Source organism: Triturus cristatus, chromosome 2_1 (assembly GCF_964204655.1).
Source record: "Triturus cristatus chromosome 2_1, aTriCri1.1, whole genome shotgun sequence".
Taxonomy (NCBI): Eukaryota; Metazoa; Chordata; class Amphibia; order Caudata; family Salamandridae; genus Triturus; species Triturus cristatus.
This window is the reverse complement of record NC_140581.1, coordinates 764,058,973-764,076,012: the sequence shown is the minus strand read 5'-3', so window position 1 is coordinate 764,076,012 and position 17,040 is coordinate 764,058,973. Positions and strand designations below refer to the sequence as shown.

Genomic DNA, 17,040 nt, shown 5'->3' with positions numbered 1-17,040 from the left:
CAAGCATCCAAGGGCCGGTTTCGGGCTTTCAGCCCTCATCAGCCAGGATAGCTTGACTCATGTGGCATGGAAGAGGGATGTGAGGGAATGTGGTGAGGATTTGTCACACAGCGACGGTTCCGAACAGGCTGCAGAGGTGATGTGGGTCTTGCAATGGTTCCAATCCATGCAGCAGTGGTGATGCATTGGTTCTGCTCAAGGTTGTGCCTCGTGCAGCCGAGGGGGGCGTTGGTTCCGCTGGGTCTACAGAGCCTGGCAGAGTACCATAAGCCCACTTCCAAGGGTCCAGGACTGGGTTGCACCACTTGGCAGGGTATACACACAGATGGCCCGGTGCAGGTTCTGGTGAAAATGTGTTGGAAACCTGTTGTGTCCCCGGGCTTCAGATCAGGAGTCCATCCACCTAGCCCACGGAGTCACTCTGGGGGTCTTGTTTGAAGAGTTGCAGGTCAACTCCTTTTCATCCAGGCAAGAGCAGCAGATCAGCACAGCGGGGCAGTAGTCTTTCAGAGCAGCAGTTCAGCAGAGTGGCAGTCCTTTCAGCAGCAGAGCAGTCTTTCATCCTGGCAGAGTATTCACAGGTCCAGAAGTGTACTGAAGAGTTGGTGCCTGAGGTCCAGTATTTATACTTAGTTCGGCCTATCAGGTGAGGGGAAGCTTCTAGAAGGATTCCTTTAAAGTGCACAGGTGCCCTGCCTTACTGGCCCTGGCTCCAGAGTAACAACGCCCTTTTTGTGGAGGCAAGACACAGCTTATTCAACTGTAAGTGAGGCTGTGCCCAGCTCCTCCCCGTCCTGCCAGTGATGGTCCATCCAGGTATACCTAAGCTCCCTATTATGTGTGACTATCTAGGAGAAATACTCAAAGCCCACCTGTCAACCACACACAGTCATGTGACCCAGCAACAGCTGCAGGCACCAAATGCCTAAGGCAGGAAAAAGCCAACTTTGTAAAGAGGCATTTTCAAATTTTGTATTTAAAATGTGACTTCAGTATAAGTTACGATTTTTCATTACAATTCCGAAGACACCAAACATAATCCGGTTACCTGTTCCCATTTGCAAAAAAACAAGTTACTTACCTGTACATTGTGGTTCTCCAGCATTGATATCTTTTATTGAATCTTCGCCGTTGTCATGGTGGGAGTCCCACGGTAACAGTAAAATAGCAGTATAAAAGCCAAAGGACAATCTCCCTTGAGAATCAACAGTATTTAGTAACCCATTAGCTCATTAAAGAACATCCAAACTCCAGCCAATCACATTGCAGACCCTTGAGTATCCATCCCCTGCAGAGCCACCATACCTCAGATTTAAAGCACGAGAGTAGTTAGTAAAAACAAGAGGTATGGAATGGTGCACCTGTAACGGAAGGAAGGAGGGCCGCATGTGAATCTATAAAAGATTTCAATGCTGGAGAACCACAGTGTACAGGTAAGTAACTTGTTTTTTCTCCAGCATTGTATCTTTTATAGATTCACATGCTTGAATCAGACTAGTAAGCAGTACATAATAACAACTGGAGGAGGGAAAACGGGTGAACCATCCCACCATGTGACAGAGTGTCATCACCTACACTGTGCAAAGCAACTTAACCTTTGCAGGTATAAAATATACATATATATATATATATATATATATATATATATACATAAATAAGATTTGCCAGAGAAAAAATAATATTAACAACAATAATAATGATCATAAAAACTTCTTAATAAACCTCAGTAACTGAGGCCTTTCTTAAGTGAACAGCCAATGAAGGGCCACTTGGCCAATTGCAGCATCTGTCTTTTGCAAAGGATCCAGGCAGCAGTGCCTTGTGAAGGTATGGACACTTGTCCATGTCGCCGCCCTGCAGATACCTGGTAGGGACACACCGGCAAACAGGGCCGAGGACGTTGCAATCTTTCTTGTGGAATGGGCAGTCATTTTAGAAGCAAGCGGGCGACCCACCCTTTCGTGGCAGTAGGTTATAGTAGAAGAAACCCAACGAGCAATTGACCAAAGCCTGACCCTTCCTAGGGACAGAAAAGGCTCAGAGCAGTTGAGTAGATTTGCAAAAAGACTTAGTCCTTTGAAGGTAAAACTTTAAACATCGTTTGATGTCCATGTAATGTAGAGCTCTCTCTGCTGGTGTAGACGGAGCAGAAAAGAATTAGGGCAGGACTACAGGTTCATTCAGATGGAACTTGGTAGACACCTTGGGTATGACCGAGGGATTAGTGCGTAGCACCACTCTATCCTGCTGGAAATGAAGGTAAGATTATGTTGCTGTGAATGCTTGAATTTCACTAATGCGTCTAGCAGACGTGATGGCTAAGAGAAAAGCCACCTTCCAAGATATACATTTTATGTAACACTTGTGAATTAGCTCGAATGGCACTTTCATGAGATGAGACAACACAATGTTCAATTGCCAGAGCACCGGAGCAGGCCGAACCGGTGGTTAGGCTCTGAAAAGACCTTTCAGAAATTCCTTTACGAATCTGCAGGACCATAGGGGCGACTGGCTTGAACATCCCTTATACCTTGAAATTGGGGCCAAATTAACTTTTATACCGAAAAATTAGAAAGGTCAGCTTTTGCCAGCGACAATAGAAATAGCAAAACCTCCTCCGGAGAAGAAGAGAGCAGATGGCAGGAGTGCTTTTTATACCAGGAGCTGAATCTTTTCCATTTGGCTGAATAACACTTGACCATGGAGGGACCATGGGCCTTGTTAAGAATGGAATGGCACTCCTCAAAAATATTTAAGTCACCAAACTCAGTGTGGTGAGGAGCCAGGCCGACAAGTGAAGAGATCGAATCTCTGGATGAATCACTTGGCCTTGGTCCATTGAAGGTAGAGGTTCCGAAGGATAAAGACGTATTGGAGAAGTCTCTGATAGGTGAAACAGCTCTGTGAACCAGTATTGCCTTGCCCTCACTTCCGGGTTAACGCAGATGTCTCTTTAACCAGAGCACTGTCATCCGCGCTCTAGTGTTTTTTCATGCTGCCCGGATATCCCATTATAAAGGGGACTTCCGCCTACCTCGCTCCATCCTTACTCGGAACAGAGAAGAGGCGGTGCCAGCAGTCCGACGGAATTTCTCCACGCTAAAGGTAAAACTCTCACCCTCAGATTTATGGAAACATGCACGCCACCCATTTTCATTGTTGCCAGCTTTCCAAGCACTCACAGTTTAGGTCCCGTTTTTTACAGATCGCGTAGACCGGCAGATTCGCCCTTTTACAAGCTGCTGGCCTTAGTGTGGGAACTCCATTATCCTGGTAAGACCACCATCACGCCCATACCTTAATCCTTAGCACTTTAGACATGCGCGCCTGAAAACTTATGTAGATTTTCCATTTCAGGAGGTTTCTTATCCAATCTACTGAATTTTTCCTTGATTTCAAGGTAAGCCTCAACCATTGCACATGGTCTGCATTTTTTTCTCTCCAGTCCGGTCCCTTTACTTTACAGCTTTTTTACTCTTTCAGACCCGTGGAGACGTTCACCCACTGACCCATGTTCTCTCAACCATTCTTGGGATCATCGCAAGACGGTAAGATCCCCCCACCCCCTTTCATCTCCTCCTCACATTACTATACCATTTAGATTAGTTGGTCATTTCGGCTTCTCTTCATCTGTAGGAGCTCCCCTCACATTACTTTCGATCACAGCGCCTTTTACTTTTACCAGAGCAAAAACCATTCTTCCTTTTCCTATGTTATTTCCTTCCTATCCAGTTTCTCCCTTCTTACCCCACCTTTTCTTTTTTTCAGATTCCTCTAATTCCACGAATCTTGTACAGGTAGCCCCCCCTTTCCATTCAGTTCCTCTGCACTCCTTCCGCTGTTTTTTACCCCTTTACTTTTATGTTTCCAGTCTTTTTGATCTTTTTCCTCCAGACAGCGATATACTCACTCGTTACGCAAGTCACTTTATCCCCAATTGTGAACTTCATTATGGTCAGACCTAACACCATGTATATTTGTGTACATTTACTATGATCGAATGTTCTCGTTTGTTACAGGTATCGCTGCTGAATTTCACTCTTTGAGGTTGGCTGTCATTTACGAGCCTGGAATGTCACTAAGTTCTCCACCTCACCTATCACCACAATATTTTTACTGTTTTGTTGTTCTTGTGTACCGCTCCTTCCGACTCTCTCCCCATCAATTTTACCTTTCTCTCAGTGCCTTAAAACATCAACCCTACCATTGTCTTACGTCACTTTTGTCCCCAGGTCTTTGTGGTTTTGTTTTAATGTCACCTTTATGTGCCTCCACACTACTCTTCTAGGGTTTCCACGTTAATTGGTGTTTTTCATTTCACAAAAAAAGCTGTCCTACCCTGCGTGGGTTTTTTCTAGTCCACTTGTAACATGACCTTTTGTATCCTTCCCAGCCCTGAAGAAGTCACGGGATACTTCCCATTGTGATGAAACACGTGTTGGCTGGTTGTCCTTTGTCTTTTACTATTTGAGATTAAAACTATTTACATTGACTATTCGAGTTGACTTTCAATAACAGCTCTTCAAATGCTCAGAACATCAACAATCATTGTTTCTATTATACTAATGTGTGCCCAGGACTTGACTTTTCAGTAACTTATGTGGGTTGACACCCACATACACATACAGGGGTTATAGGGTATTTCCTCCGACGTGGCAGCACCGTGTTACACACACTACTATCACTAAACGCACAAACAGCAAGGCGCCACACTTCCTGGCATATCCAAAACCCTATCTCCAAACAATTGCTTTGCCCAAGTCTGGGTAATGAGAATGATGTGGCAAGGTTCTCGGTTCATCTTTTTTAGGACTTTGAGTATTAATGGAAATGGAGGAAACGCATAAGCAAACGTCCCTTCCCAGGAGAAGTGGAAGGTGTTCCCTAGAGAACTTGGCTGTGGCAATCTGCTGGCGTAGAGTTCGCATTTTTGATTGAGTAATGTAGAGAACAGATCCAGGGTTGGCGAACCCCAACACTGCTGAAGGGCATCCAATTCCCACTCGTGACATTGCTTGGAATCCCTGCTGAACAAATCGACCCATTCGTTGAGTCCCCCTGGAACGTGCTGGATTTGTAAGGACATATTGTGGTAAACCAACCAATTCCAAATTTGTTGCCCCAGACTTGAGAGGGCCGGAGATATCGTCCCTCCTTGTTTCTGTAGGTAAAACATGGTGGTTGTATTGTACGTACGGACAATGATCGACAAACCTTTTATCCTTGGTAGGAAGGAACGTAACCTTAGAAATACTACCTTCAGCTCCAACAGGTTGATGTGGCATAGATATTCCCGGTCCGACCACTTTCCCTGAACCTGAAGTTCCTGGAGGTGAGCTTCCCATCCCTCCATGGAGGCGTCCGTTGTCATAACCATCAAAGGCTCTGGTGGAAGGAAGGATAGGCCTTGTGAGAGATTTCTTTTTAATGTCCACCAAGACATTGCCCCGATCATCTGAGGCGTCATTGATAGTGTCCTCAAAGAAGCCTCGAGCTTGTATCCATTGGGTGTCGAGCTGCTCCTGAAAATGCCTCATTTGCAATCGACAGTGTCAAGACAAAAACAATGGTAAGTATAGGGAAGAGATAGGAGGGAATATGAGGGAACTGATAAAAAGAAAACCAACAATGGCAAGGGACCTGCGATATGGATGAGAACTGCAACATTAAGCAAAAGAGTAGAAACAACCGATATTGCCAGACACCATCTTCAGTGTCCACTATCTAGTTATTGTGCTCTGCCCTCTCTTACCTGGAAGTCAAGTTTAAGTCCTCAGGAGGGTGTGTCAGCATTCATCACATCTCGCATGCCATTCACTTGGCTCTTGTCCTGAAAGACGATTCTGGTACTTCTCCTTAGGTGGCATCTGATCAGGGAATTGTAGGCGGAAATCAACTAACACCCCAGAAGGAAACGGGGGTTGGGAAAAAATAACGAACAGAGAGACTTGGATGCCTTCAAGATCACCCACCGTCTTCTTGGAGTCGTACAGATGTCTCTTCTGAGTCCTGGAGAGCATCATCGTGGTATGTGCGTAATGTAGTGCACAGAGATCTGTACTGCAAATACAAGTAGAGAGGTTATTCAACAAATGAATAGTCGTGAAATATTCCCTCCCGCCTTTGACTAACAGTCATTTACATGATAACTAATCTACTGCTGCATAGACTTTCAATAATCAACTGGTACCCTTGGAGTTGCGGCACTCATGGAAGAAGATTTATTTTATTTTTATTTAGAAAGTTTTATAGAGCGCGAACAAGATCCTAAACGGATATCAGAGCGCTATACAATCAGTAAAGGTTACTATACAACAAATAGATATTACACATAGCGCATATACAGAACATCTTGTGTAGGCAAAGCAATAATCAACCTAAGGGAAAGCAAAAAGTCTAGTTGCTTAGATGGTCTATTGTGACCATCTTGCTAGGGACACGGATGTGAATGGAACCCGGGTGTCTATAGTCCATAGTTAAGTGAATTTGGCCATGAGTATCGATTTTACCTCCATTTTGAAAGAAGCAGTGGAGGGGTTAAGTCTGGTTTCAGGAGGTAAGGCATTCCAGATTCTGGGAGCCCTCCCGGAGAAGGATCTGTTATATGTTTTCTTCTTGTGGAACCTTTGTGGTTTCAGTAGTAGGTTATCCGCACTTCTTGAGGGTCTGATCCCGCCAGAGATCGTCAGTTTCTGTGCCAGATAAGAGGGTGCATTGTTATGAACGGCTTTGTGTGTCATACACGCTATTTTCAGATGAATTCTGGCTTCAAGGGGTAGCCAGTTCAGGGATTGAAGATCCGGGGTGATGTGGGAGTTTCTTTTGGAGCCAGTGATGAGTCTGGCTGCCGAATTGATGGAGGCTCTTAATGGTGCAGTTGATACTTTGGGTAGGCCACAAAGAGAGATGATACCGTATTCCAGTCTTGGTATGACTAGTGCTTGTACTGCCTGTTTGAAGTGGTTGGGTGGTAGGAAAGGTTTAAGTTTTCTTAGTGTATTTATCTGGAAGTTTGCTCCCTTTGTAGCAATGCTGATGTGTTTTTGCATATTGAGGTTACTGTCAAGAGTAATTCCGAGTGATTTCGCTGAGTCCACGATGGTAGGTTGAACTTTGAGTGCTGTAAGATGTTTAATCCACTCTTGCATTATGGGGACTTGGGCGGGTGGAGCTATGAGAAGGAATTCTGTTTTTAGGGCATTCAATTTGAGATGGTTTTATGCTAGCCAAGTTTGTGTATTCCTAAGCGATAGGTTAAGGGATTTGATGTCTTCTAGGGAGTGGATCTTGAGGTATAGTTGTGTGTCGTCGGCGTACATGTGATATTGTACGTTAGATGCTTGTAGAACTTCGGTGAGTAGTTCCATGAAGGGATTAAACAGCGTTGGGGAGAGTGAGGACCCTTGTGGGACACCTAGAGTAACAGGTACTGGTTTGGAGAGGGAGTTATTGATCTTGATTGTTGTGTCCGATTATGGAGAAATGAGGTAAACCAGTTTAGCACTGCACCTGAGAATCCCATTCTGTGTTCCAGGAGGTCTAATAGATTCTCATGTTTTATCGTATCAAAGGCTGAGGATAGATCTAGTAGAATGAGTAAGCAGGCTCCATTTTGATCCAGGATTTGTAGCGCATCATCAATTATGTGTCTCATGGCTGATTCGGTGCTATGACCTGCTTGGAAGCCTGATTGGTGTTTGTTAAGGAGGTCAAAGTGATCAATATGCCTCGTCAGTTGTAGGTGAACACGTTTTTCCAATAATTTGGCCAAGGTAGGGATGTTGGTAATAGGACGGTAGTTGTTTAAGTCCATAGGGTCGGCCGTGGGCTTCTTTAAGATGGGTGATACCTGGCCAGCTTTAAAGGTGTCTGGGATGCAGCCTTGTTGCAGTGAGCTGTTTATGATCTTGGTCCAGATCGGCAGAAGCAAAGGAGTAAGGTCTTTGACGGCATTAGCAGGGAGGGGATCGGCGAAGTGGTTGGCAGGGTTCAGGGCACTGAGTATTTTGCCTATGTTTTCTTCAGAATAGGTGGTAAAGGAAGACCAGGATGCGTCATTTTTTAGGTCAGGCTTTGAAGGGCTTAGGTATGAAGCAGTTGGAAATGCTGAGGTATTTGTGTGTGGTCTCGCGTGTAGGGTTAGGTCAGTTAGGAGGTCCTTTTTGATGGTGTCAGTCTTCTGGGTGAAGAAGACGGCAAAATCTTCACAGTTTGGTTGCGGGCATGATAAGTCTTGTGGACGTTGTTGTGCCTCCTTGGATTGGGTTTTGATTAATTCAAAAAGTTTTTTGGGGCGGTTTCTTGCTTGGTCTAATTGGAAGCTGAAGAAGTCAGCTTTGGTGCGCTTGATTTTTCGGTAATATGCATTTCTCTTTTTCCTAAGGATCTTGAGGTGGATTGCGGATGGAACAGATCTCCAGGTGCGCTCAGATGTTCTGAGCGACCGTCTGTCTTCATTAAGTGTTCCATTGTACCAGGGCTTTGAATCTTTTATGGATACTCTCTTTAGTTGAAGAGGTGCGACCTCATCTATTATCGAGGTCATGGCGTCGAGGTAGTGATTGGTGAGATCATGGACTTCGGTGGTTCCTGCGGGGGGCCGAAGTAGGTTGTAGCTGGGGGGTGGCAAAGTGTTAAGCTTGATCTTATTCAGATCTCTTTTCCATATTTTAGGTCGTGTGGGTTGCGCCGAGTTAAATTTTACCATTTCATTGATGTAGAAACTAATAATATGATGATCTGACCAGTCGCAGGGTTCGATCGACTGGATCTGAATGGAATCGGTTTTAGAGATTATTAAGTCCAGAATAGATCCTTTGTCATGTGTAGGGCTGTTGCATATTTGGGTCAGGTCTAAGTCTTCTAGGAAGATTTTGAGACTATTCACCACAGTGTCATTGTGATCGTTCCAATGTAGATTGAAGTCTCCAAGGAATATTTGGGTGTTTAGTCTCCCCATATTTGTTGTTACCATATCCATGAAATGTTCAGCGAAGGCTAGGTCGTCACCCGGTGGATGATAGATGATGTGTATGGAACATAATGGTTTACCATAGTTGATGATGTCAAGGCATGAGTATTCGCAAGAGGTGAATACAGGGGATATAGCTCTGTTCACAGAGATATTACTACGATGTATGCAAGCGATACCTCCCCCTGTTTTATCAGTTCTGTCTAATCTAATGATGTCGTAGTTTGGGGGTACTAATATGTCCATGATTGGTGTAGAGGAATCTTTTAGCCAGGTCCAGTTCCTGTGTGAGAATGAGGTCAGCTATGTCTGCTGCATGTCTAGATGCAGATCTACAGTTTAGGAGTATACATTTTAGCTGGAGCGTGATAGTGGCTAAGGAAGGTTCCTGTGAGGGGGATTCTTCTTAGGTTGTTGCTGTTAATGGCTCTAGTGATGGGTTTAGTAGACCTGTGAGGGTTGGAAGGGATAGTAGGGATCATCATTGAGGCGGGGGTGAGCTTGTTCACGGGAGTGGATGCATATGAGTTTAACAGGGAGAGTAGGTCACACTCTGATAGCGGATTAATGCATCTGAGTGGACGGGTTGAATTGTTACAGGAGGGGACTGAAATCCATCTGGGCGGAATGAGATTCGACGAACCTGTTGAATGGTTCTGATGCCCGCTAAATTTGGACTGTCTTGAGGGTCTGGTGAACCACGGGTTTCTCGATATCCGATCGTTGAGTGCTTGTAGTTCAGTTTTGATTTGAGTTAGTGAGATCATGATCTCATCAAGTCTAAAGTTAGGTACGGATACGGGTTGGGTCAAAGGTTGTGTGGAGGGTGAGTCTGCCTGCAATGTAGTTTGGTCGGGTTTATGGTCTGGGTCAGGTGTGAATGGCATTGGGAGGGGTATTGTGGGTGTGGGTGGGCGTGTCGTAGGTATGGATGGCAGGGCTGTGGTGGTGGATGGTTGGGTAGTGGGTGTGGGAAGAGTACTAGATGAGGGTGAGTGGGCTTTGGGGGTAGAAGGATGGGCTGTGGATGTATGTAGTGTGAATGTGTGCAGAGTGTTAATGGATAGATATACCGTGTTTTTACTTCACACACTAAGGTACACCTTCTTTGTTAAACACTGGGTACAATGTGTGCAAAATAATACCCACAATGATTTTCAGCATCATAAAAACAAGTCTTTGGTTGATAAGTGTTCAGTTAATGCACTAACCTTAAAGATGGTACTTAACCATGTTACCTCGATTAATTTTGTAGGTGTGGCGTTGCAGGGATGGTGTTCGCTGCGTCGCTGGATTTAGAGGGGAGAAGGTGTCTACAGCGTCAGAGATTTACACAAGGGCCGCAATGCAGAAGAAGCTCGGCTGGTTCGTGGAGATGTTCAGGTGAGCAGGATCGCTGAAGAGGATCTGTCCTCTTCAATGGGTAAGCCAAGCACTGCCACATGGTCTGGGTACAGTATAAATACCGTTCCCAAATCTGAAATGGCAAGGCAATCTGAACATGAGCTGCCCAGGGGGACTATGAGTCAGCTCAAGTTTCACCATAGTCATGATGAGTCATGTGCCTATGAGTCAGCCCATATATTACCATAGTAATGGTGTGTCAGACCAAATATCACCATAGCCATGATAAGTAGGCCTCAAGAACCTTGGGGGATGTTAATGTTTGTGCTTTGGTGTTTCATGACTTGAAGACCTAAGGCTCTGGGGGATAATTACCCTGAAAAGTACATTGGCAAGCCTATGGGGAAATGAGTCCCATGAACAGCCAGGGAGGGATTGAGACGTGTGCTCGATCCTACAAGACCCTCACACACCAGGTAAAGGAGGAGTGAGAACACAAGGAGGTCAGTCATGACAACATCCCACCCCTGAAAGTTGATTGCAGTCTCCACTGCCCTGTTCTCCATGTGGCACACTTCCTGACCCTTTTATGTGGTGTCTTATGTCGAGATCTGAGAGCTAGGAGCAGCAGGGCTCAGACACTGGCATAGGGTGGTACACAGGGCCGGGCTGGAAGCTAGGCCATGCGTCTCAATTCTGCTGCATATGGCCGTAGGCTGTGGGCAGCAAAGGCCAGCTGTCCGTGGTGGGTGGGATCCAGGGACTGGTTGGAGTTCTTGTAAATCTCAGAGAATGAGCTTCAGAATGAGATGCCTTCACCGAGAACCAGTGATTTGAATAGAAAAATAAGTGATTGCTTTTAGGTAATTAGATTGTGATTGGCTGCTGTCTGTGAAATAGAACAGATTGTTAAGTTACATATAAAGGTACAGTGAGAGGAAACAAAGAGGTTGTGGTCCTACCTTTCAAAAAAGACAGCTTTGCCTGCTCAGCTTTACAAGTAGACACCTTGCAGTGTGCAGTATGCATTGCCAGGAGGCTGTGCCCTGGCCTTGAAGAAGGCCATACAATGATGTTTGCTCGCTGGTGGCAGCTTGTGAACAGGATCTTTACTTGGTAAATGTATGGTACAGGGCCTTGCTCTGTATCCAACTCCTGCTTGACATAGCTAAAGTCCATAGGCCCGATTCACACTAGAGACTTCGGTCCTGCAGTGGTGGGGGAGTCTCCGCACTGTGGTAAATAATTTTCCTTTACCGGGACTTAATTTGATACGGAAACATAATAAAACAGCTCAGTAAAATGAGAGGCAGAATCCGTGGTATTAGAGGTTCGGAATGGGCTTTATTCCAATGCACGATTATAATCGGTTGCTCCAAGTTCCATCACCACGGGGGTTCAGGAAGTGAAGTACATACATTATTGACATGAAATGACTTTTATAGATCATACATTACAATGAAGCGAATGCAATAGGCGTAACAATTGATAAGGAAAATGACGATTTATCTGCGTAACCAAAAATGGGTGTAATAAGGAGTAAAAAGGAACGTAATTGGTTATGATGTCACATATAGGTGGATCCATAAGATAATACTTGGCATAGATGCGCGCGCAGCAACATGACGTGTAATTGACGTGTAACTAGGGGGTGAAGGGGACTTGACATTTAGCTCTACATGTGGAGACAAGAAGTCTGGGGGGTCAAGTCAACCTAATCCCAAATCATATCTAACATCCTATGTTTAAAGAACTATGTTATCCACAAAAGAAGGACTCTCGGACAGAATCTATTCTATACTGACTGTGCGTGCGTGTACAAGCGTCTAAGTGTCTACACTAAATGCGAGGGGGTAGAAATATTCCATGGTAACAGGGCTATGAATTACTTGCATGAGGACAGAGAAGCCGGGCCTTTTGCTTGGTAACTGGAAGAATGTTTACTTAAACTACTAGGCAGGAATGCATCGGCTGAGGGGGAAGCAGATAATTCGAAGGTGAAATACAGTTCTTGGCAGAGAATAGGCTGATGTCAGGCTTCGTGAGCCGCGCAGAGAATGAGACAAAGTTCATGGTCACAGATGCAGGCTCAGACTGGAGCTTTCAGAGGCAGAAGGCAAGAAGAGTTTGATGACAGAATCAGGGCCTACTTGCCTGGACTGTAAAATGGCATAAGTGAACCATATAAAGCCGGTGGCCTTTCATATTTAGAAATGGAATATCCGGCCTATTCATGGCGGATCTGACAGAGGACATGTTGACGGTGGACGCACATGTATTTGCGTCTTCATAACTGGAACTGGAGGGAACATACATGTACTTGTGACATGCACATAGAACCGTTGGGGTCCAAGATAGGGGACATAACTGACCAGAAAAATCCATATTTCCACATTCCCTCCTTGTCCCCTACTTGCCCGTTAAGAGATATCAATCTTCATCAATCCATTGATCTGTTCATATAACATCATTTGTTCTTCTTTCTTCTTCCGTGACGAATGAGATCTTGGTGGTGGAATACACGATGTGGCACACAGGCCACAGATCGCTGGTCCACATTGTAGACATAGACAGCAACTGAATAGTATGAGAAGGCCAATACCTAGGAAGGATAGAACTCTCCATCCCCAGGCTGATATCACACTCCAAAACCAACTGGACCAAGTCCAAGTGCCTGGATTCTGGTGTATCTGGCTTACAATCTTATGAAGGCGAGTTATAGCTTTATATACAGATGGTGAATTTTCTGGTATGAATACGCAGCAGCTTGATCCGATGACCCTACAAGCTCCGCCCCTATCAGCCAGGATGACGTCAAGGACAAGACGATTTTGAAGCACAACAATCCGCATAGCAGACTGCTCTTCTGTTAAATTGCCTAAGGCGGAAATAGTTTCATTCACTACTGCTTCAAGGGTTCTAGTTAATCTACGTATCAGCTTACTATTAGTAACAGTACCTATATAGGGAAAGATGCCTTTATTGAAATCTGTGTATTTTTCCCATGCTGTTTCAGTGTAATCGACAATTGGGAGATCTCTCCGCTCTCTGTTGTGTACTACATGAATATTTCTGTAATAATCAGGAGGAGCTAGGAAAACAGGTGGCAAAAGGAATGCAATGTAGCAGGTACCATCCCAATCTAGAGGTAGACGCATATATGCGGTCTGACCACATATAAAGTAGGAGTGGCGATAAGCTCTAAATGAAGATTTGCCTTGATCACTGAATTCTACTGTAGTAGTGCATTTACTATGGCCCATATGTATGGAACCAACTTTTCTTACACATAATTCACCTTTCGCTGGGAATACTGACATGGTTGGTAAAACTAGTTCAACTTCGGATTCGACATTTAGGACCATGAGATTAGGAGTAAAGTTACCTAATCCATATACTTCATTTTCTAGATCAGTTCCTGTTCCTTTGGGGCGACCCTCCTTGTCAGGGTAGCAGACCTTGAGTAAAACTAGGTTCAGGTTTCCCCATACCCAATGATCTTGGTAAACTGCTGTGTCTGAGTCTATGGAATTGATTAAACTAAACCATGCTCCACAGGAGCCATTATGTGTAAATGGGTGTGGAAAGAATGGCAGGACTCCTTCATAATTCTGATAGGGAGGGAGTCGGCCACACACCCAACAATTAGTAGCATTACTAGTCTGATGGGAATGATGTAACATACTAATGAAAGTGTTATTGCGCAGCGCAAGTCTATAAGACAATTCATGCGGCGGTAGGTCACTAAAAGAATGTTCTGCGGTAACATTGTAAACGTTTCTGGCAATAGGGTAATATATGTGCAACAATATACTTGCAGTAATTATTAAAAGACTTAAGGAAAACAAGATTATTAATGTCACTATGCAATGGCTACGCAGTGATTTACAATACGCCTGTCGTTTCATCATTTTTCGCGACTGTCCATGATTCAGGTCTAGAGGATACATGTCAGAGACAAATTCAACCGCTTCACCTTGGAGAGGACTTAAACAATCAAATTGTCTGACGTTCTAGGCCTCAATTTTACTTTATAGAGTTCGGTTTTAGTCTTTTCAACCAAAGGAAGTTTTGAATCAGTCTGTGAGGGAGTGCAGGGCACAATGTCTATATCCGAGGATAGTCCATGAAATTTCTTGATATGACTTGAATGAATCCAGCCCTTGCGGCCCTCGATCTTCACGGCTGTCCTTGTAGTGAGCAGAACCAACTTGGGTGTCTTCCACCTGGGCTCCAGCTGAGTCTTTCGGTCGAAATTTCTCACAAATACGAGATCACCCGGAACTACGTCATGGGGTTTCACCTCAGTGTTGTCGGGAAAGGCTTCAGCTACCTGTGAACGACAAGATTGTAGTGCAGACATCAAGGAAGCCAAGTAATCTGTCAGCATATTACAGTCAACATCAGTTATTTTGCGTGGTATAGGCGTCCCCCACATATTTGGTGGTCTGCCAAAGATCACCTCATACGGGAATAGCCCTGTTCGAGAGTGTGCTACCATTCTCATGTAAAAGAGTGCAACTGGTAACGCTACTATCCAGTCGACACCTTTCTCTCTGCATATTTTGGACAATCTGATTTTCAGTATCTGATTATGTCTTTCTACGAGACCTGCTGCCTCGGGGTGTCGGACACAGTGGAATTTCCACTGATATCCTAACAGAAGTGAAACGTGTTTCATTAATTCGGATGAGAACGGCTGGCCGTTATCTGAGTAGACAACACGTGGTAAACCGTATCGTGGGAAGAATTCTCGAACCAACTGTTTGGCAGTAGTCGGGGCAGTGTAATCTGAAACCGGGTATGCCTCCGTCCAACGGGACAGAGCGCAGACAACTACGAGAACATATTTGAATCCTCGACATCGTTCCATCTGGATATAATCCATCTGGAGCACTTCAAAAGGGTGATCAGGAGGATGAAATCCACCCTGTTCTACGGGAACGCTTTTTCCTGGGTTAAACTGACAACAGATCATACAGGTACGGACCTTTTGTTTGGCTGCTGCTCGCAAACGTTTATTGAACCAAATGTGTTGAATGCTGTCTAGCATAGCCTTTTCTCCTAGATGTGCTGGACTATGTATAGTGTTAATTATAACTTGGACCATTGAATCAGGAAGGAACCATACAGACTTTTCCTTCATCATCCATCCTTGGTCCGTTTGGATCCCTCCTAATTCAGTCCATTTCTTTATTTCGTCTGGTGTAGCATGTGTCTGTATGTCAATTACGTCAAGAGTAGGATCTTTAACTGTCATACAATGTGTCGGCATCGGGACTATTGTCTTTGTCATGTCGGGGGTTTGAGTTTGAGCAGTCTGTTTAGCTGTTCTGTCGGCTAGATCATTGCCTTGGGAAATGATATCAGTAACCTTCGCATGAGCCTTACATTTCATAATTGATATTGCAGTGGGTCGATGTATTGCATCTAATAAGGCATGAATGAGGGGTCCGTGCTGAATGTGGGCACCGTGGGAAGTTAAATAACCTCTCTCTCGCCACAGCACGCCGAAGTCATGTACAACTCCGAATGCATAACGTGAATCAGTGTATATGTTGACTTTTTTATTCGTGGCTTGAATACAGGCTTGTGTCAGAGCGATGAGCTCTGCGGCTTGAGCTGACAAAGTATTTATACGATTAGTTTCAATGACTTCAGTATCTGTTGTGACTGCGTAAGCGGCCACTAACTCTCCTGTACTTGTTCTCATACATGAACCATCTACATACAATGTCAGGTCTGGATCTGACAATGGGACATCGGTTAAGTCTTGTCTGGGTTTTGTCGTTATAGTAATAACTTCAATACAGTCATGAGCTAGTGGGTCTGTTCCGGTTACTGGCAAAAGTGTGGCAGGATTCAATGTGTTACAGCGTATGATTTCTATATGTGGCTGAAACAATGTAAGTTCGTACCCTGTAAGTCGCGCTATAGTCAAGTGTTGTGTTTGCGTTCTATTTACAAGAACCTCTACTGCGTGTGGTACTTGAACTGTCAATGGATGTCCTAACACTATGGCATCGCTTTGTCTGATTGCTAAAGCTGTCGCTGCCACTGATTTTAGGCATGCAGGCAAAGCCTGAGCTACGGGATCTAATGTACTAGAAAAATAAGCACATGGTTTGTGTGCTCCTGCTTGTTCCTGTGTGAGTACTGACAAGGCAGTACCTTCGCGTTCTGTAACAAAGAGTGTGAACTGTTTTCTGTAACATGGCGTTGCTAAAACAGGTGCTTGACTTAAAGCTTTCTTTAGGCTTTCAAAAGCTTGTGTATGTTCCTGAGTCCAAGGGAGAACAGTCGATGTGGCTGCCTCCTGTGTTGTCAACTGAATGAGTGGTTTTGCTAGAAATGCGTATTGCGGGATCCACTGTCTACAGTATGAAGTGAGGCCTATGAAAGCCCGCACCTCCTTTTGTGTCTTGGGTATTTGCATGTTAGCTATTAACTGAATGCGGTCGGGTGTAAGCTGCCTTCCCTCCTTGGACAGCGAGTGTCCAAGATAAATAACTCGCTGGACACAGAATTGCAGCTTAGAAGGGGACACCTTGTGCCCCTTTTCGGCTAGAAATTGTAAAACTGTCAGTGATGCTTTCTCACATTCCGGTTCGCTTCTCGCGGTGATCAGCAGATCATCGACATATTGAAGCAGAGCAGTGTTAACTGGCATGTGGATACTGTCTAGTTCTCGTTTCAGTGCTTGGCTATAGATGCTGGGGCTTTCT

At 44.7% G+C, this 17,040-nt stretch overlaps 1 long non-coding RNA gene across 1 annotated transcript in view; it reads left to right on the top strand.

Annotated features, from left to right (window-relative positions):
- Positions 1 to 3,058: 3,058 nt before the first annotated feature.
- LOC146865841 (uncharacterized) overlaps positions 3,059 to 17,040 on the top strand; it is a 128,243-nt gene continuing 114,261 nt past the window's right edge. The window contains exons 1-5 of the long non-coding RNA XR_014970340.1: positions 3,059 to 3,105; positions 3,206 to 3,273; positions 3,358 to 3,400; positions 3,484 to 3,548; positions 10,227 to 10,354. This is a non-coding gene — a long non-coding RNA (uncharacterized LOC146865841). The remainder of the gene's footprint in view (positions 3,106 to 3,205; positions 3,274 to 3,357; positions 3,401 to 3,483; positions 3,549 to 10,226; positions 10,355 to 17,040) is intronic.